The sequence below is a fragment of the Primulina eburnea genome, chromosome 11 (assembly GCF_022965805.1).
Source record: "Primulina eburnea isolate SZY01 chromosome 11, ASM2296580v1, whole genome shotgun sequence".
Taxonomy (NCBI): domain Eukaryota; kingdom Viridiplantae; phylum Streptophyta; class Magnoliopsida; order Lamiales; family Gesneriaceae; genus Primulina; species Primulina eburnea.
This window is the reverse complement of record NC_133111.1, coordinates 28,544,334-28,566,886: the sequence shown is the minus strand read 5'-3', so window position 1 is coordinate 28,566,886 and position 22,553 is coordinate 28,544,334. Positions and strand designations below refer to the sequence as shown.

Below are 22,553 nucleotides of genomic sequence, written 5' to 3'. Positions count from 1 at the left end.
GACACGAGATCAGCGCCGTTTTTCATCTATCATCACATATTTTTTCATCACTTTACTTGGAGGGGAGGCTAGAAGGAGGAGATTTCGAAGACCTCGAGATTTCCACGCGTCGTGGCCGTCATCCATCGTCATCTTTAGTATTTTCATTATTCAGTATTTTATTTCTTACATTGATTGTTGGTTTTTATCATGAATTTCAGTAGCTAAACTCTAGATTTGTTGGGATTTGAGGGGATCCTACCCCGTACTCGGTGTTTAACATTATTTCTCGACGCTTTTATTAGTGATTTGTTTATGCTATTGTTTTTTCTTGTTTCAATCGAAGCCTAGCTAACTTCCTTTGATTATTTCATATTGTTGATGATTTCGATAGAACAATTAACAATAGGATCAAATAGTATAAACCACGGATTTACAATTTTAGTAGATATACGGAATTGGGTACGTGTCGATAGTGATAGTTCACCCGGATGAAAGCTAGTGGATTCCATAGAATGTAATGCAATCTTGAACTGTTAAATAATTAAGGACACTTGAGTACTGCATGTTTATGATTAGTATTAATATAGCTCGACAAAGTATATTAATTAGTCTAGGGAATTCCGTCGAATGCACGAGTAAAAGTCGAGTGTAATTATTTAAACACGAGTGGTAGGTGAACTGTCAATTCCCAACAAATTCATTTCTCAATTGATTTAATCCAAATTAATCATTGCTTTCTTGAATACGTTTTCTTTGAATTTTAATTATTTTAGTTGTTTAATTTACATTAGTTTAATCATCGACTCATTTTATCGTTGCTAAAGAAATTTTACTTGAAAATAAAAATAGTGCAACGCAGTCCTTGTGGAACGATACTCGTATTCACTTACGTTTATTATAACTTGACTATCGTGCACTTGCGATATTTAAATCGAGCTTCCATTTATAAAATAAATTTTGGGACTATTCACTGTGCAAGTTTAGCTCGATTAAGTTTTTGGCGCCGTTGCCGGGGACTGTTGATTCACAATTTTTTATATTTCATTTAAATTGTTTAGTATTATTTATTTGATTGTTATTTCATACTCTCATTGTGTTGCAGATTTTTGTTGTGGTGCATGCGAAGATCACTCGAATTTAAGCTTGAGCCTTTTGACCCCGAGATTGAACACACAGCTAGACGTCGACTACAGCAGCAAAGAGCGAAGGAGAGAATGGAAGACGATCAACACAGAGAGGAGCCAAGGCGTATACCGATGATGGATTATGCACAGCCGTCTCTTGATGGAGCACGTCCAAGCATCGTAAGACCAGTCATCCGAGCTAATCAGTTTAAGATCAAGCCAGCTATCATTCAGATGATTCAGAACACTGTCCAATTTGGGGGAAGTGCACTTGATGACCCTAATTCTCATATAGCTGACTTTCTTGAAATTTGTGATACTTTTAAGTTTAATGGCGTGTCTGATGATGCTGTTCGTTTGCGTTTATTTCCATTTTCACTAAGAGATAAAGCTAAGTCGTGGTTAAACTGTTTGCCTGTAGGGTCTATTACTATATGGGAGGATATGACAAAGGCATTCCTAATCAAGTACTTTCCTCCATCGAAGACTATGAAGCTTAGAGCCGACATTACTACTTTTGCTCAATATGAGCAAGAGTCACTTTACGAGGCATGGGAGCGCTACAAGGACTTGTTGAGGAGATGTCCGCACCATGAGCTGTCTCTTGGGTTAGTTGTTCAAACTTTCTACTACGGTCTGCTTACTCCTAACCGTACTATGATAGATGCTGCTGCCTGTGGTAACTTACTGAGAAAAACGGCTGAGGAAGGATATGAGTTATTGGAGGAAATGGCTGCTAGTAGCTATCATCCTTAGTCTGATAGGCAGAGACGAGGTGCTGGAGTTAATCAAGTTAATGATTTGTCGGCGGTTTCAGCACAGTTAGAAGCTTTGAATAGAAAGATTGATGGGATGAGCATGAGTGGGTCGGCTATGCGTCTGCAAGAAATTTTCTGTGATAAGTGTGGGGGTGAGCATGATGTGCAGGATTGCCAAGATGGCAATCCATTCTATGTGCCTGAGGGAGCACCGGAAAAACAAGTGGGATTCCAGAACCGTCCTAGAAATGACCCTTATTCGAACACATATAATCCGGGATGGAGGAATCACCCAAACTTTTCATGGGGAGGTCAAAACAACCAAAATCGCCAACAAAGAGGTCCACCATATGGGATGCACCAAGGATTCAAGCCAGAACCGTCTCGGAAGGAGAAGTCCAATTTAGTGCAAATGATGACTAAATTTATTTCTGCAACAGAGACGAGATTTCAGAACCAAGATGCATCCATAAAGGGGTTAGAGAATCAAGTTGGACAATTGGCTAAGTTGATTGCTAATAGGGAGCAAGGAGCTTTGCCAAGCAACACGGAAACTAACCCAAGAGAACATGTGAAGGCTGTGGAATTGCGTAGTGGAAAAGCACTCGAGTCTAATGAGGAAAAGACCAAGCACGGTGAGGATGAGGTGGAAAATCGAGGAGGTAAGTCTTCTAACTCTACATCTACACCTATTGCACAGAATAAAATTGTTATCCCTCCAACTTTTCCTACAGCAATGAAGAAAGCTAAATTAGATGCACAATTTGGTAAATTTCTTGAGATATTTAAAAAATTGCATATTAACATTCCTTTTGCTGATGCTTTATTGAATATGCCAAGTTATGCAAAATTCTTGAAAGATATCTTAGCAAATAAGCGGAAGCTAGAAGATCATATGACGGTGAATTTTACTGAAAATTGCTCTGCTTTAGTTCAAAACAAGATGCCTCCTAAGCAAAAAGATCCAGGGAGTTTCTCTATACCTTGCATTATTGGTGACATTAATTTTCATAAAGCTCTATGTGATCTTGATGCGAGTATTAATCTGATGCCTTTTTCTGTGTTTAGGAGACTGGGATTAGGTGAACCCAAGCCAACTAGGATGTCGTTGCAGCTGGCTGACAGATCTGTCAAGTATCCACGTGGGATTATCGAAGATGTTTTGGTGAAAGTGGTTAAGTTCATTTTTCCTGCAGATTTTGTGATACTTGACATGGAGGAAGATTTAGAGATGCCCTTAATCCTAGGGAGACCGTTTCTGGCTACAGGGAAAGCGCTGATTGATGTTGAAGAGGGGAAATTGAGACTGAGAGTTGGAGAAGAAGAAATTATTTTTGATGGCTTCAATACTCTCAAGCACACAATGCACAATGATAGTTGTTTTCGTATTGATGTCTTGGATTCTCTCGTTTGTGATTTTATGCAGGATGGATTGAAAGAGCCATTGGAGGCCACTCTCACTACTGAAAAGCAGGAGGACGAGCTAGACGAGGAAAAGATGGAGATGGTAGCTCACTTGAATGTCATTCCACCTTGGAGAAAACAAGTGAGGCTTAGACTAGAAGAATTGGGAGACAGAAAAGATTTAATGCCTCAAAAGTCAAGCCTAGAAGAGCCACCTACTTTGGAGCTCAAACCAATACCTCCACATCTCAAGTACGTATATTTAGGAGAAAATAATAAATTTCCTGTTATTATTTACTCTTCTTTGACAGATGATATGGAGAGTAAGCTCTTGGGAGTCCTTAAGGAGCATAAAGGAGCATTCGCTTGGAAGGTTTCGGACATAAAAGGGATTAGTCCTTCGATCTGCATGAACAAAATTCTGATGGAAGATAAATACTCACCTCTAGCACAACCACAAAGGAGACTCAATCCAAAGATGTAAGAGGTAGTAAAAGCTGAAACAATTAAACTTCTGGATGCAGGTATTATCTATCCTATCTCTGATAGTGCGTGGGTAAGTCCTGTACAATGTGTGCCTAAAAAAGGTCGGATTACTGTTATAACTAATGAAAAAAATGAGTTGATTCCCACTAGAACTGTTATGGGTTGGCGTGTGTGCATAGATTATAGGAAATTGAATGATGCAACCCGTAAAGATCACTTTCCCTTGCAATTTATCGATCAAATGATTGAACGATTAGCAGGTCATGAATTGTATTGCTTTTTAGATGGATATTCGGGATACAATCAAATCACAATTGCAGCTGAGGACCAAGAGAAAACTGCTTTCACTTGCCCCTATGGTACTTTTGCATTTAGGCGTATGCCCTTTGGTTTATGCAATGCACCTGCAACATTTCAAAGATGCATGACCGCTATCTTTCATGACATGACTGAAAATTTCCTTGAAATTTTTATGGATGACTTCTCTATTTTTGGCTCCTCATTTAATGAATGTTTAGAGAATTTGAACTTGGTGTTAATTAGATGTGAAGAGAGCAGTTTGGTGTTGAATTGGGAGAAGTGTCATTTTATGGTTCAAGAGGGGATTGTGTTAGGACACAAGGTATCAGAGAATAGAATTGAGGTTGACAAGGCCAAGGTGGAAGTAATCAAAAACCTACCACGACCTTCATCAATAAAAGGAGTTAGAAGTTTCCTAGGGCATGCTGGTTTTTATAGGCGTTTTATTAAAGATTTTTCTAAAATTGCTAAACCTTTATCCTCTTTGTTGATGAAAGATGTTGAATTTAATTTTGATTCTACTTGTCTACATGCATTCGAGATACTCAAAGAAAGCTTGGTGATAGCACCTGTTCTGACTGTCCCTGATTGGGAGTTACCGTTTGAGGTGATGTGCGATGCTAGTGATACATCTGTTGGTGCGGTGCAAGGTCAAAGGAAGAAAAAGGTATTTCATATCATCTACTATGCAAGTAAGACTTTAAATGATGCTCAATTGAATTACGCTACTACTGAAAAGGAATTACTTGCTATAGTATTTGCTTTCGACAAATTTCATTCATACCTTGTTCTGTCTAAAGTAACTGTGTATACAGATCATTCTGCCCTAAAATACTTGCTTGCTAAGAAAGATGCGAAACCTAGGTTAATTAAGTGGATTTTATTATTGCAAGAATTTGATCTCGAGATTCGAGATAAAAAGGGTGTGGAAAATGTAGTTGCTGATCATCTGTCTAGGCTTGAGCATGTTAGAATTAAGGGCAGTGACGATGATATAGATGACTGGTTTCCTGATGGACAATTGCTTGCGATGAAACAGTGTCCATGGTATGCAAATTTCGCTAACTTTCTTGTCACAGGCACACCTCCACCAAACCTATCGTTTCACCAACGAAAGAAATTCTTTTCTGACGTGAAATACTATTTTTGGGAGGAACCGTTTTTGTTTAAAATTTGTGCAGATTCCATGATAAGACGGTGTGTTGCGGAGGAGGAGTTTGATCAAATTCTCAACCATTGCCATGACCGTGAGGTAGGTGGTCATTTCGGACCAATAAGGACGGCATCCAAGGTACTTGAATGTGGCTTTTATTGGCCAACTCTCTTTAAAGATGATCGTTCTTATGTGCTGCATTGTGATAAATGCCAACGCACAGATAATATTTCCAACCGTCATGAGATGCCTTTAAATAACATTGTTGAGTGTGAAATATTTGATGTGTGGGGGATTGATTTTATAGGTCCTTTTTCTGCGTCTTTTGCAAAGAAATTTATTTTGGTAGCAGTGGAGTATGTATCTAAATGGCTGGAAGCAGAGGCTTGTGCCACTAATGATGCAGAAGTGGTGTTAAAATTTTTGAAGAAACATATTTTTAATCGATTTGGTGCACCACGTGCAATCATTAGTGATGGTGGCACCCATTTTTGCAACAAAATTTTTGATAAACTGTTGGGCAAATATGGTGTCACCCACAAGGTTTCCACTCCATACCATCCCCAAACTAGTGGAAAAGTTGAAGTATCCAATCGAGAAATTAAGAGGATTCTAGAGAAGACGGTTAATGTGAATAGAAAGGACTGATCCATTCGGTTAGATGATGCTTTGTGGGCTTATCGTACTGCTTTTAAAACACCTATAGGCACTACACCGTATAGGTTACTTTTTGGCAAAACATGTCATCTACCAGTAGAATTAGAGCATAGAGCATATTGGGCGACCAAAGCACTAAACTTTGATTTTACTCTTGCAGGTGAAAAACGATTGCTGCAGTTGAATCAGTTAGATGAGTTTCGAGGAAAAGCTTATGATCTTGCGCTATCTTACAAGGAACGCACCAAACGAGCCCATGATAAACTCATCATAAGAAGGGAATTCAAAGTGGGTGAAGCGGTGTTGTTATACAATTCTCGCTTACGACTCTTTCCGGGAAAGCTAAAGTCAAGGTGGTCAGGACCATTCACTATAGCCAAGGTGTTCCCATCGGGTGCAGTGGTGTTGCATGATAGCAAGGAAGGGACATTTACTGTGAACGTTCAAAGATTGAAGCACTATATCGGTGGCACAATTGAGCCACACATTGGAGTCACTCGGCTCCATGACAGTCATTGAGGACATGGGTGAAAAGTCGAGCTCTAGACTATAAATTAAGAACTACTTCTACTCCTTATATTGATTTTAATTATATTTTCTTTATTTTTCAATCGCATCATTTGCATTTAGGTAGTTGTATGGCATTGCATTCATTTTAAAAACGAGACTGTCTCGCTAGGGCGGTCAAAACTGACCGCCCCAGCGGGCACTCGCTTTTTTCAAATACATAGTCGCCGAAAACTCCTCGTTATGACCGCCCCCGTGAGAGATACGTTTTTTTAAAGGTTTTAAGTCGAGAACTCCTCGCTAGGGCGGTCAAAGGTGACCGCCCCAGCGAGAACTCGTATTTTTCAAACACTTTGTCGCCGAGAACCCCTCGCTAGGGCGGACACAATTGACCGCCCTAGCGAGTCGCGCAGATTATAAAAACTGTCCTCTTCTCTTTTCTTCTCCACTTCGAACCCTACCCCTCCACCTCCAATTTTCGGCGCCTCCTTCCATATTTTGTGCTCACACCTTATTATTTGGTGATTTTTCAGGGCAAAGACTCAAACACTCCACAAGGAAGCATTTAGGCTACAATATTTTCTTCTCCGGTGGCCTTTCAAGCAACTCTGGTCATCTTCCACATATTTTGGTGAGCAACTCCGGCGATCCTCAAGAACTTTCCGGCATTTTGATACTTTGTGCACTCCGGTCTCGACATGACACCCAAAAGATTGATCTAAGGTAACTCACGGTGCTTCTAGTTCTCGGTCTACTCCATCTATGTTTGTGAATGAAAAAGCTAGGGAGAGATTTGAACATGCTAGACTACATAGGAAACCAATCCCTGAGCGTGGATTTAGTTCGTTTATTATCGATCAGTTTTCGGAGTCCCAAATAGCGAGACGAGGGTGGAATATCTTTGTAGCACAACCGAATGCAGCAGTGGTTCCGGTTGTGCGTGAATTTTATGCCAATGCTCCGGAGGGGAATGAGTATAAGGCATTTGTGAGGGGACATCTAGTCCCATATGATCTCAAGACGATCAATGAAATGTTGGGCTTACCGTCGGTGGACGATTCGGTGTTTCAGGCGTGGGTGCTTAACCCGGATTATGATTTGATCATTCGCACACTCTGTTATCCGGGCACCACGTGGAAACAACCGGGGACTTATACGATCTTTCTTGAAAAATGTTTGAAAGTGGAGGAGGCATTGCGGTATGCATTCTTGTCTAAGAGATTGATGCCGGTCGGCCATACAAGTGATGTGCAGCGTGAGCGGGCAGTTGTTCTTTATGCCATCTGTACTGGGATGGTGATTGATGTGGGCAAGCTCATTTTCGGACATCTTAACATGTGTATTAATAGCAGCAATTTGGCTTTTTACTTCCCGACGATAGTGACTGAGCTGTGTACCCGAGCGGGGGTGATATTCGCAGATGATGATGAGTGGTTACCACCGATGAGAGCCATTGATGAGGCTCTTTATAAATCCAAGAGGGAGAAAAGACAGGCCGAGCTGCCCGAGGAGGTATTTTTCGATTATGGGAGAGCAGCTCAACCACCTCCGGCCTTAGGACATGCACCACCACCTCCACAGCCACGCCGCCGTGCCCTGCGAGATCGCGTCGACGAATTGGGCGCTTGGACCAATTATCAGACTCAGTACCAGGCCGTGAATCAGGCTCACATTCAGAACATCGAATACTTGGTGCAGGGGATCTCAACTCATTTGGGCATCGACACTTCCGGACGGCCACCTACACCCGCATACCCACCACCCTTCCATTTTCAGTACAATTATCCTATGCCCCCAGCAGCTGAAGAGGGAGTTCCACCGTCGGAGAATGAGGAGGAGGATGATTTCTGATCAGGGGAGTTTACTGTTTCCCCTTTCTTTTTATTTTGCATCTTCTATCTTTGCATTTACATTCATGAGTTTTTATGTTTTTAGTGTTTGTTTCGTTTTGTGCAATGAGGGCATTGCACAACTCTAGTATGAGGGGGGGGGGGGGGGTAGATTGTTATGTTTGCTTAGTTAATTGGTTTTGTTTTGAGTTGGTTGTTTTTAGTCCGTTATTGTATTGCATGTTTGGTGTCGTTTATGGGGAGAAGCCATAGTTTATGAGCCAATGATGATGTTGAATTGATAGCATACCAAAGTATTGATTGGGTCACTTCATGAATGGTACTCTTGATTGTTAAAGCATGAATTTTGGTACAAAGTTTGAACTTTTTGAGCACATATGTGTGGGGATTAGAATTTTGTAGGAATAATGGTGAAATTTGAAGGTTGTGTGTGGTTAACTTGAAAGGCATCATTTATGAGTTGATTTGGCATGTAAACCTGTGAAAATAAGTCACTAATTGGGACCTTGAGAACATTTGATTTGCCTTGAACTTTACATTTACCTCCTTTTCAATGCACTGAATTAAAATATCATACCCCTAACCAGCTGTAATCCAAAGTTATATATTCTTAGCCTAGGGAGTACATGTGTGAAAATTGTGCAGCTTAAAAAAAAAAAGGAGATGTTAGGTGAGGGGGAGCCGAAATAAAAGGAATGAAATTCTATTCCTAGGCTAAAAGTTGGAGATGTAAGGAGACGAGGAAAGTCAGACGAAAAGTCTTGACGATTGCACAATGAAAATGATCGGTGTACTCCCGACTTTTAGACACTTGAGCTTATTTTCCTTCTTTTCGACACCCTTATCTGCACTTAAGAATTGAATAAAGTTCAACTTATGGTTAGTGATAAATGGACACGGGGGTGCATGCTAGTGAGACTTGTATTGAAGTGTTAATTGAGTGACTCGCATGATTTGATGATTGATCTATTTGAAGTACGAATGACTAGACCCATCATGACACACACACACATTCAAATTAGTGTCAAGATTTATGTGTAGATGAGAATGAGTATCCGTTTGTGATTTGACTTGATTATGATTTGTATGTGAGAAAGTTCACTGAGGCATGAGCATAAAAGTTGTTAACTCACCATTGACATTTACTTGTGTTGGTTATTTTCTTGTTTGAGTATTTTGTGTTTGTTGTGTTTGTTTAGAATCTCGTGCTTTAACCTATTTTGCTCGAGGGCGAGCAAAAGGTTAGTATGAGGGGGTTGATAGAACTCGTTTTTACGTGTTTTTAGTGTTGGTTTTGAGTCGCATTCATGCATCATCTTAGTTTGTTTTAGTTTAATTCTGCATTTTTTAGCATTATTTAGCATGTGATTGATCTCGTGTATTTTGTGGTTATTTTGTAGGAATTGAACCAAAAAGTGGGAGCAAATTTGTCAAAATATCGAAGAGGATTCGCTAGGGCGGTCAAAAGTGACCGCCCCAGCGAGCATTTTGGTCTGGCCGAGGATTTTATGCGCAAGTGTCTCGCTAGGGCGGTCAAAAGTGACCGCCCCAGCGAAACCAGGGACGTGCTCGAGGAAGTTTATTCGAGGACCTCTCGCTAGGGCGGTCAAAATATACCGCCCTAGCGAGAAGCGAGATTCAGGAAGATTTGTTTCCAATTTTTATGGATTCTATCCCACACCAAAAACCTAAGACACGAGATCAGCGCCGTTTTTCATCTATCATCACATATTTTTTCATCACTTTACTTGGAGGGGAGGCTAGAAGGAGGAGATTTCGAAGACCTCGAGATTTCCACGCGTCGTGGCCGTCATCCATCGTCATCTTTAGTATTTTCATTATTCAGTATTTTATTTCTTACATTGATTGTTGGTTTTTATCATGAATTTCAGTAGCTAAACTCTAGATTTGTTGGGATTTGAGGGGATCCTACCCCATACTCGGTGTTTAACATTATTTCTCGACGTTTTTATTAGTGATTTGTTTATGCTATTGTTCTTTCTTGTTTCAATCGAAGCCTAGCTAACTTCCTTTGATTATTTCATATTGTTGATGATTTCGATAGAACAATTAACAATAGGATCAAATAGTATAAACCACGGATTTACAATTTTAGTAGATATACGGAATTGGGTACGTGTCGATAGTGATAGTTCACCCGGATGAAAGCTAGTGGATTCCATAGAATGTAATGCAATCTTGAACTGTTAAATAATTAAGGACACTTGAGTACTGCATGTTTATGATTAGTATTAATATAGCTCGACAGAGTATATTAATTAGTCTAGGGAATTCCGTCGAATGCACGAGTAAAAGTCGAGTGTAATTGTTTAAACACGAGTGGTAGGTGAACTGCCAATTCCCAACAAATTCATTTCTCAATTGATTTAATCCAAATTAATCATTGCTTTCTTGAATACGTTTTCTTTGCATTTTAATTATTTTAGTTGTTTAATTTACATTAGTTTAATCATCGACTCATTTTATCGTTGCTAAAGAAATTTTACTTGAAAATAAAAATAGTGCAACACAGTCCTTGTGGAACGATACTCGTATTCACTTACGTTTATTATAACTTGACTATCGTGCACTTGCGATATTTAAATCGAGCTTTCATTTATAAAATAAATTTTGGGACTATTCACTGTGCAAGTTTAGCTCGATCATCCGACCACCTGGGATGGAACAGTTCTTATTTGAGCCAGACAGGTACTTTTCTTTACCGCGCATCATATCTTGTGTTCAGGCTAGGAAGCTCATGCATAGAGGGTGCCGGGCGTTTTTAGAGACTTTTGTGTCTGTTCCCGAACCACCCAGTCAGTCAGTTGCCGATGTCCCTATTGTTATATATTTTCCAGACGTTTTTCCTTAGGACGTCTCTGGTATGCCACCCGAGCGAGAGGTGGAGATTTCTATTGAGCTTATGCCAGGTACGGCTCCAATCTCCAAAGCGACGTACCGATTAGCACCGACAGAGATGGCAGAGCTTAAGAAGCAAATTCAGGAACTTCTTGACAAGGAGTTTATTCGCCCAAGTTTTTCACCATGGGGCGAGCCAATCTTGTTTGTGAAGAAGAAGAATGGTACGATGAGACTCTGTATTGATTACCGGGAGTTGAACAGGGTTACAGTGAAGAAAAAATACCCACTTCCGAGGATTGAAGATTTATTTGATCAATTGCAGGGAGCTTCGGTATTTTCCAAGATTGATCTGCGTTCCAGTTATCACCAGTTGAGGGTGAAAGATGCCGATGTTTCCAAGACAGCCTTCAGGACTTGTTATGGCTAATTCGAGTTCCTTGTGATGTCGTTCGGTCTGACGAATGCGCCAGCGATCTTCATGGATCTCATGAATCACGTACTTCTACCGTACCTTGATCAGTTTGTGATAGTATTCATAGAAGACATTCTCGTCTACTCTAGGAACCGAGAGGATCACAGCAGACATCTGACCACAGTGTTGGAGACCTTGCAAAAGCACAAGTTATTTGCAAAGTTCAGTAAGTGCTATTTCTGGTTAGTGAAGGTGGCGTTCTTAGGCCACATTGTTTCTAGCTGTGGTATTGAGGTAGACCCATCGAAATTTGCAGCAGTCAGAGATTGGGTTGTGCCGCAGAATGCATCAGAAATCCGTAGTTTCCTTGGCCTAGAAAGATATTATCGGAAGTTTATTCAGGGATTCTCCTCCATCGCAGTTCCACTCACATCATTGACAAAGAAGAATGTTAAATTTGTGTGGAGCGATGAGTGTCAGAAGAGCTTCGATACCTTGAAGCAAGCTCTTATCTCAGCGCCAGTTTTTGCCATGCCGTCAGGGCCCGAATATTTTGTTCTGTATACCGATGCTTCGAAGCTCGGTTTAGGCGCAGTATTGATGCAGCATGGGAAGGTGATAGCATATGCTTCTCGACAGTTGAAAATCCATGAGAAGAACTACCCTACCCATGATCTAGAGTTGGCCACCGTAGTTTTTGCCTTGAAGATTTGGAGGCACTATTTGTATGGAGAGAAGTGCCAGATCTTTACCGACCACAAGAGCCTCAAATATTTCTTTACGCAGAAGGAGCTGAACATGCGTCAGAGGCGTTGGTTGGAGCTCGTGAAGGATTATGACTGTGACATTAGCTACCACCCGGGTAAAGCTAATGTAGTTGCAGATGCTTTGAGCAGGATGGTCCAGTGATGGCTCATTTGATGATTCAAAGACGCTTCAGCTTGAGATACAGATGTTTGATCTAGAGTCATATCCTCAAGGTAGAGTTCCCCGTCTATCTACTTTGACGATTCAATCTTCCCTTATTGACCGTATTCGCAGTGGTCAGCCAGCAGATGAGCAGTTGGCAAGATGGAAGCAGAGAGATGAGGCCAAAGGCAGTGTCTTGTATTCAGTTAGTGATGGTATTTTGAGATACCGAGACAGGATATGGGTTCCTAGTAGTGATTCTATTCGAGCAGATATTTTATCAGAGGCCCATATGTCCGTACTCTATTCACCCTGGGAGTACGAAGATGTACAAAGATCTGCAGTTATTGTACGGGTGGCCAGGAATGAAGAAAGACATCAGACGGTTTGTATCCGAGTGTTTGACTTGTCAGTTAGTGAAGGTGGTGCATCAGAGACCAACAGGTCTACTCAAGCCTCTTCCCATTCCCGAGTGGAAGTAGGAGAATGTTACCATGGACTTTGTGACCAGTTTGCCGAAGTCAGTCAGAGGATCAAATGCTATCTGGGTGATTGTCGATCATCTTACCAAATCAGCATACTTCTTGCCTATTAAGACGACTTTCACCATGTTTGATTATGCAGAGTTGTACATCCGCGAGATAGTAAGACTTCATGGTATCCCAGTTTTGATCGTGTCTGACAAAGACCCTATATTCACTTCCTCGTTTTGGAAGAGTTTGCATTCGACCATGGGTACGAAGTTGCTGTTTAGCACAGCTTTCCATCCGCAGACAGATGAGCAGTCAGAGCGAGTTATTCAGATTTTTGAGGATATTCGCCGTGCTTGTGTTATTGACTTCTCAGGGAGTTATGAGTTGAACTTGTCATTAGTAGAGTTCACTTATAACAACAGTTTCCAGTCGTCTATAGGTATGGCACCGTATGAAGCACTGTATGGTCGCAAGTGTAGATCTCTTGTTCATTGCGATGAAGTAGGGGAGAGATCAGAGTTGGGTCCAGAGATTATTCAGCAGGCTGCAGATGTAGTAGTCAAGATCCGTGATAGGATGAGGACTGCTCAGAGTCGACAGAAGAGTTATGCGGATCAGAGGAGGAGAGATCTAGATCAGTTTGCCGTCGGCGACCATGTCTTTGTGAAGATAGCACATATGAAGGGTGTTATGCGCTTTGGGAAGAAGGGAAAGCTCAGTCCGAGATTCATTGGACCATTTGAGATCCTCGACAGAGTTGGGACGTTACCTTATCGTGTTGCTCTTCCGCCGAATCTGGTCGGAGTACACAATGTGTTCCACGTCTCTATGCTGAGGAAGTATATGGCAAATCCTTCGCATGTCTTGAACTTTGAGCCATTGCAGCTTACTCCGAACCTGTCTTACGAAGAGAGACCAGTGCAGATCTTAGACAGCCAGGAGAAGAAGCTTCGGAACAAGCTGGTTATGCGAGTGAAAGTCAAATGGCTTAACCATTCAGAGGAGGAAGCTACGTGGGAGTCTGAGCCAGAGATGAGGAGTCGTTACCCCGAGTTATTCGGTGAGTTTTAATTTCGAGGACGAAATTTCTTTTAAGGGGGGAAGGGTTGTAGAACCCGTAAATTTGATTACGTATAAGCCATGCATAATTCTAGTATTTAAATTAAAATGATTTTTATTACATGAGTATTTAAATTCCTTTTTTTAAATTTAATTATTTTATGCAGTATTTTAATTATTACCTTTTCAGTTAAATGAGTGAGGCCGGACTGGAGTTGGAGTATTGAGATAACATTTAATATTAAGAAAACATTCCTAGAATTTATTTTAGATAAATAATAAGCAAATTTGAGGTAAAAGAATGTTTGAGGAATTATTCGAATAATTTGAGATAAGTAGTAAATAAAGTTCAATAATCAATCTCTTAATTCACTAAAATATTTAACGGGCAGATAAAACACTAGAGATTTAGAATTTATAATTTAGAAATATTTCCCCTCCACTTTTATTTGCAATTTTCGGCCCCCTCATTAATTGATTTAAAAATATTTGACAATCCATTTATTTGATATCATTCCCTATCCATTCATAATAGATAATTCCCTAAATTTTATTCACCACTAATTAATATTTAAACAATATTCCTACGCAAATTTTTATAGCAATTTTCGGCCATCTCCATTAGGAGATTTGAAAATATTGTCAACTCTCCACTTTTAAGTCTTTCCTTAATCTTTTCTTGGAGATAAATCTCTCACCTTTTTAATCAATAAAAATTATTAATTAAGCAATTCACTACCCTCAATTTTTATTAGAAAAATTCGAAAATCACCATTGAAGATTTAAATAAAATTTGACAACTCACAACTTTGATTTTCTTTCCTTATCCCTTTTCTTGATAGATAATCCCTCAACTTTTTAATCCTCAATAATTAAACAATTAAGCAATTTTCTACCTTGCATCTAGACTAGAATTTCGGTTATCACCTCATAAATTATCCTCAAAAATCTTTTGATATCAAATCATTTCCTTATCTCTCAAACTCTAGGATAGAAAAGATTTTATCTTGCCTTTCAAATCTCCCATTTATTAGTCAACTTTCAATTCATATCCTAGCCAACTTCCCTCCCCATAATCTCGAAAACTTCAGAATATTATTCAGCAAAAATTCGAGAGAAGCTAGAGAGAAAGCAAGGTAAAACAAGAGAGAAAGTGAGAAAAGAAGAACACTCCGTCTCCTCCGCGTCGCGTCATCGTAATCGTTTGTTTTTCGTTCAAAACAAACCAAGGCTTGTATATGTTTTTATTTACTCTTCAATCGAGCCATATTAATATTTTGAAACATCATACTCATGATTTTAATAAGCAAAAAACCGAAGTTTTATCATGCAAGTTTCGAAAACATTGGGCAGAATTTTTTTGGATCCCTCTTGTGCTTTCACATTTGGCTTGTTTCTGTTGTTGCAGGGTTTGGCTCGATCCTAGGCTCCCAAGCCTGCACTTAGGCACGTAATAGGGTGTGTCAAGACCATGTTGGTCCATTAGTTCAAGCCCCATGCATGCTGGAATAGAGAAAATACAGCAACTCTTCCATAAAACCATTTTGAGTTCGAAAATTCTGTTCTTGCTGTCAAGAGAAATGAATCTAATCTTGGCTGCCTTAGGGCTATATCAATGGTTAGAACATTTCCTTGTTATGTCTAAGACATGACCAAGTCTCCCTTTTGAGTCTTGGTCCACGATGGAATCAGTTTTCAAATCAAAACAAGAACAGCCCCCTTCGACCCTTCCCTTTTACTGCACGTGTATTTTTCGGTTTTGATGGTTGGGGTGAATCTCGGTTGGCCTCTGGCCTTTAGCCCTGGTTCACTCCATACCTCAGGATGTCTAGATCGTGCCATGGTCAATCAAATGGCCATTGGAATGGTCCGTGACAACAAGTGAACCCGTCCTCCCCGAACGCGCAGACTTGGTCTCGAGTGGGACGTGCGGCGCATTTCGGGTGTGGTTCGAATTGTGGCTGGCCTAGAGCCCTTAGCCATGGTTCAAACCATTACTTATAATGATGGTAAGAGGTTTTGGTCTGTGGTTCAAGCCCCAATGGCCATTAGCCTCGCAAACGACGCAAGGAAACGCTAACACTGCTGCTGTATTTTTTGACAGCAAGTAGTGCTGCGGTTTGGGGGTGTGTTTCGAGTCCTTGGTTGGCTTTTAGCCTATGGCCATGGACTGGACAGTACCTCATGGAGTTAGGAAGGTCATGCTTTTGGCCGTTTGTGATTCGGTTAAGTTTAGAGGTCGTACGAGAATTTACGGTGCAATGTGCCAAAATGACTCTCAAAAGATCGTTTCATGCTTTTGGCCTCAATTCCACAAAATTCGTAATTATAAGAGCATTATTTCATCATTTTAGGCGTATTTTAATCATGACTAAATGATGGTTCGATGTTGGTTCGGGTTGGTAGGAAGTCATGATTAAATACTAAGTCGTTGGGCGTAATTGTCTTGTTTTCGGATTTAATTACAAAGTTTGGTCAAGAAAATCATTTGCATATTTTTCATATTAAATTTTGGTCGCAGCGAGCCTGAGAGCGATCCAACCCATGTGGTAAAATAATACAAGATATTTAATTCTGCCATTTAATTATATTACGGACATAAAAATATAAAATATTCGTTTTTGAGATTTATGTGATATTTCTTGTGGCCGCTTCACTTCATGGGATTATTACTTCACCCGGTGGTCACTTACCGATTCAGTTCAGTTCAGTTCATTTATTGGTACGGATATCCAGTCCAAGGACTGTGATGATCTCTACCACAGTATACTGTGGTATTAGCCTGATCAGACGATTATTACTTCACCCGGTGGTCACTTACCGGTTCAGTCAAGTTCAGTTCAGGGGGCCACTTGTGTAGGACATAATCTCAACAGAAAATCATTACATGCTATTTTATGACAGGGCTCTGCGGAGCAAACATTTCACTTACGATTTTCAGTTCAGTTATGCATGTATTACAATTACTCATGACAAGATATTTTCACGTTATGCCAGACTCATGATATTTTCACTTTACATGCGATTTTATTATAATTACTCATTATTTACGATATATGCATGCTGAGTCTTTAGACTCACTAGACTTGATTGTTGTAGGTACTTATGAGGTCGGGACCGAGGGCGGGGACCAGTGAGCTAGCTTGGGTCGGCAGTAGTGGAACCTGAGGACCCCATTTTCAGCATTTACCATTTTTATGCTCAAACATCTTTATCTTTTGTTGGATTATTTTAAATTGTTATTTTGCAAACATTAATTACTTCCGCTGCTATTTCGAATATTTTAAACATTGAATCTTTTCATCAGTTTATTTATTTAAAGAGGCGTTGCAATTAGTTAAAGATAAAATTTTAAATTTTTACGCAAATTTTCAAACACGAATTTCGGGTCTGTACAATCACGTTCAAGTTTCAAGTATGTATGTTATACTTTAAAGATTCATGTGGTTTTATTATGTATTATTTTTTATCTCCAGTTTATACATGTTGAGTCTTTAGAATCACTAGACTTGATAGATGCAGGTGAGGATGATTTTGAGGAGACGAGAGGTGGGGGACAAATGAGCCGGCTTGGATTGCACAGGAGGCTAAACCCGAGGACCGCCCATGTCTTAAGATTTTATGCATGATATTTTTAATACTCTGATTTTCATGATATGTGTTTACGATGTTTAAACAAGTATTTTTTTAGTAAACTTTATTCGTGATCTTTTATTTGCAAGTATTTTTGGGCGAACATTTTATTTTAATCGAAATTTGAAGGTTTATTTCATATTCAAGAAAATTTTTATTTTTCCACAAATTTGAATTAGTATAAACTATAAAAGTACGGTACGTTACATTCTATATGCTAGCATTGCACTTTGACTTGTTTACTAACTCATATGGGGTCATCATGTGGCAAGGTTGGGTGTTTTGTCGAAACATATAGGAGTCTATGCATTGTAGTTGTGGATTCACCGCTTACCTTCGGGTATGGATATCCTATGTGATCTCATGTTTATGTAGTTTGAAATATCTGATTAGAGTGTTGGTGATAATTGAGAAAGGGGTTTCTTAGATTACACCATCGATGCAACTACGACATAACACATAGTATCGATTCTTTGACAGCTCTCGATATACCAATGGTTGTCGAATCGGTCGGGATATATGAGATGAATGGACCGTACTATACGCTAACCATAATAGAATGGTTCTTGCAGGCACTATCATTTGATACCTATGGAATCATGTAAGTGATGCTGCTAGGCGTTTAACATGATTGGTGGATATTATCAGACTTGAGTTCTGACGTTCTTATTATCAATGAGTTGATAAATAAGAATGGAGCAATTGAGGTATGCTCATATAAAGACATGTTTAGTCCCGAATCACATTGAGATGTGAACCCACGGCTAGTTGTATCATTGAACCATTGAAGGTCAGACAAGTGTTAACTTTCTAGAACCCGCTGAGAAGGAAAATAGTTCAATGTGTTGAACGGATTATAAAAGTGTTTATAAGCGCAAAGAAAAATAGAATTATGACTTCTATAACAGAATTATGGGGAATGTATCTTTTAATTTATGAAAGTGTTCCTAAATTAAAAGATGGCTCAAATAAATAATGTATTTGAGATGTGAACCCACTGCTAGTTGTATCATTGAACCATTGAGGGTGTCACAAGTGTTAACTTTCTAGAACCCGTTGAGAAGGAAAATGGTTCAATGTGTTGAACGGCTTATAAAGGAGTTTATAAGCGTAAATAAAAATAAAAGTGTGACTTCTATAAGAGAATAATGAGGGATGTAACTTTTAATTTATGGAAATGTTCCTAAATTAAAGGATGAATCAAATAAATAATGTATTTGAAAATTGTGATTTTCATAAACATTCTTATGGTATAAATTAAACTAATTCAATTGTTGAATTAATTAAACACTAGTGGACCTAGTAGAGTCCAAATAATTAAATTAATTGAAGTGTTGAATTAATTAAATAGCATTGGGTCTTGTAGAGCCGAATTAGAAATAATTATTCAACTAGTGGGCTTGAGTAAATTCAAGTAAGATTTAATTGATCTCAAATTTGTTTGATACATTTAAATTAAAGTCTATAGGCTTTGTGATTGTTTCAAGTCCAAAAAAATTGCATGCTTGGGAGGTGAAGGGTTGGAGGCAACTTTTTCAACAAACAATGCATGACATGCTCATCCAACTTTTAACTTTTTACACAACCAAGAAAATTTCCTCCCCTTCTCTCCACACAAGCCTTGTCCGAAATTTCTCCTTCATTTTCCTTTCAATTTTTGCTTCTTCAATTGTTGAGGAAAGTAAACATTTCTCAAAGAAAAATGCTCTAATTTTTCTAGTGCAAAATTTGAGTGGATCTTCTTAGTTAGCGGTGAACCTAATTTGAAGGAAAGAAGGAATTTGAGCAAAGAGTGCTCAAGGGAAGCTTATAGATTGTCTACCTTCAAAAGCTAAGTTGTTTACAACTTAGTTGGATCCAATAATCAATCTTTCTGATTGATAGATACATTTCTTAATACACTATGTATGACATTTTTGTGTTTGTGTTATTTGCTACACACTATAAGGGGTGCTCGAATTTCTTGCTTGAAAAATATGATTTTTGAAAACTCTGTTGCGCTTTTGGGCACCCGTAATCGATCCCCTTTCATCCCATATCCTCAGGAATAATATTCAGTCGTTTATAGAAAGTCTCGGATATGAAAGAGTGTGTAGCTCCCGAATCTAGCAGTGCATATGTGCTACTACACCTAGAATGAATATCCTCCCTGCGGCGAAAACATTTTAGATTATTCGTGTTGAAGCTTAAGGTCTTTGTATCATTTATTTCCCACAATTTCATGAAGAAGATTGATTGGATCCTAATGTTCATAAGAAAAATTCATAATTCTCCCCTTATAATTTCTGATTAATTGCCTTTTGACCCTTCCATTCTTTGAATTTTGCATTTTAGTCCCCAGAAATTTTTGTAAATTGCAAGTGGACCCTTTAAATTTTCAGAATTTACGATTTTTCTCACTTAAATTTCGGAAATGTGCATTTTGGTCCTTAAATTTTTGAGAATTGCATTTTTGCCCCAAAATTTCATAAATTTCATATTAGTCCCTTGCACAAAAATCAGTACCAATTTCTATGGTTTCTAAAATCATTCCTTAATTCCATCTAAGGTGGAGCATACAACCTAATTTTCTCTAGGTTATCCTTATTCCCAAATCAATTATAATAACCAATTTAACATTTCATGCAATAAAAGCAATATAAAAGTGTTAAATAACTAGGTTACCGGTGATAAAGGTCGTGTATGCCTCTTCTTCAGCCTCCTCGGCATGCATAACATAAGCTCTGCCCAAAGTAGGTGCATTCTTCTTGGGAAAATCAGCAGCCTAATGCCCCTCCTCCTTGCATATGAAGCATCTAGAATATCCCTACATGCACTTGTCGTAGTGTAAGCGATTACACTCCTTGCACGGTTGCCTCTCTGCAGGCTTTGGTGCTCCAGGAAGTGGTGGCTTTGGTGGTCCTTGCTTCTTGACTTGACATTGGGGATTTTGCTGCCCTTGAGGTCTAGGAGGCCCCATGTATGGCTTCTTATTCGACCGATTGTTTTGTTGGTGTTGTTGTCTTTTGCCCTGCATGTCAAGATCAATCTCTTTCAAAGCTTGCTTGGCTTGAAATGTATAGTCAGTGGCAGCAGCATAATCCAAGGGACACATCATCATCACATCACGACGTATAGCAGGTGGTAGACCATCTAGAAATTGTCTCATCTTCTCAGCAGCGTCCCTAGCAATAAAGGGTACAAAGTGACAACCCCTATCAAAATTTCTCACAAACTCAACCACAGAAGGGTCTCCCTAACGAAGAGTCATAAATTCCCTCTTCAATCGCCCTCGAACATTAGCAGTAAAATACTTCTCATAGAATATTTCTTTGAATCGAGCCCAAGTAAGCGTAGCGATGTCAATACCATGCTTAGCTCCTTCCCACCATAAAGAAGCATCATCCCTAAACATATAAGTGGCACACCTCACATGGTCAGCATCTCCCATTTCAAATATCGAAAGTGCACCTCAAGCGCACGAATCCAAGCCTCGGCAGTAAAGGGGTCGGTGGTGCCAGAAAATTCCTTCGGCGCTAGCCTCCGGAACTGATTATAAACATCGTGTTGTGGCTTAGGAGCCTGCTGAAACTGCTCAAAGAAACGAGCCATGTCCTCCAATGCACGTATAACATCATCCCCATTAGGAGGTGGGGGTGAATTATCATGACGATCCTCAACAGTGTCTGTCTGCCTATCAGTCCTAGGTGCGCGTTTAGGAGGCATTATATCTGAACGTTTTTCCAATTCTAAACGTAACCAACATGCATTTTAAATCTAAGTTTTCTAATCATGCATCAAATTCTAATCCATTTAGTTATTTAAGCATATAACTCGTATATTCTCAAAAAGTTACTAAACATATGATGTAAACATATAATTCATGTAATCATGCAGGTAATATCATATAAATCATATAAAGCATATAAACTTACAAATTTGAAGTTTGACAACTGAGCTTCCCGGAACTGGCGGTGGCAAAACCCTTTACAAGAACATTGATCTGATCCTTACTGAAACGTCCACTACTCGTTTTGCATAAAAAGTACTAGATTTTTTTTCCTTCTACTAATCAGCCGAAATACATATATATATTTATAGAACATTTTTGACAAACTTTTAAAAATAAACAACCAACCTTATTTAAAAATCACAAGGAAATAGTTTAAATCATAAAATCGTCAAACTTTTGTGTATCTTAACTTAGCAAAAATTGCTAAATCTATCAATCTCTCAAACCCCATAAACCATAAATAAATAGTCATAAAATCTTTAATCATAAATCATAAACATAAGTGCGGAAAAAGATAAGCGCTGGTCCTCGGGTTATGTGCACCTTCAATCCAGTCAAATCAACCATCAAGACCTCCATTATCATTATTATCGTATTCACCTGCATCAATCACACCTAGTGAGTCTAAAGACTCAGCAAACCATAATCTTGATAACAAATAATATGTATACTGAACACATGCAACAGTGAAAATAATTTTACGTAAAATAAAATTTTCATAATAATGCATAAACATAAAATAAACATTTTCATATCATCATCAACATATTCATACTCATCATATTCATATATGTATTCCATTTTCCTTTCGTTGAATTCATATCGTTAATTGTGATTTTTCGTATTCGTATTAGAGGCGATAGATCCATCTACATGTAACCACAGTACTGGGCGGTGGAGACATCATCGACACTCTCACCAGTCAACTGAGCCTTGGCCTTACGTATTAACATATCATCGTATTCATATTAGTCACAATTACTTCACATCCTTCAACATTTCATATTCTCATCACTTATAATATACATACATATAAATATTATTTTTCTTTTAAACCAAGCATGCAACATATATCTTTTAACGTTAACGTATCATCATAAAACTCCATAAACATTTAAAATAATCATATTAACATATAAAACAGCATTAAGGACACTGTCATGACATTAATATTTTTTAGGTGTAAAATGACTGTTTTACCCCTATACGTAA

At 38.9% G+C, this 22,553-nt stretch overlaps 1 non-coding gene across 1 annotated transcript; it reads right to left on the bottom strand.

The window, feature by feature from the left end:
- Positions 1–1,598: 1,598 nt before the first annotated feature.
- LOC140806445 (small nucleolar RNA R71) lies at positions 1,599–1,705 on the bottom strand. The gene has a single exon (XR_012112519.1). It is a non-coding gene; the product is annotated as a small nucleolar RNA R71 (small nucleolar RNA).
- Positions 1,706–22,553: the final 20,848 nt, after the last annotated feature.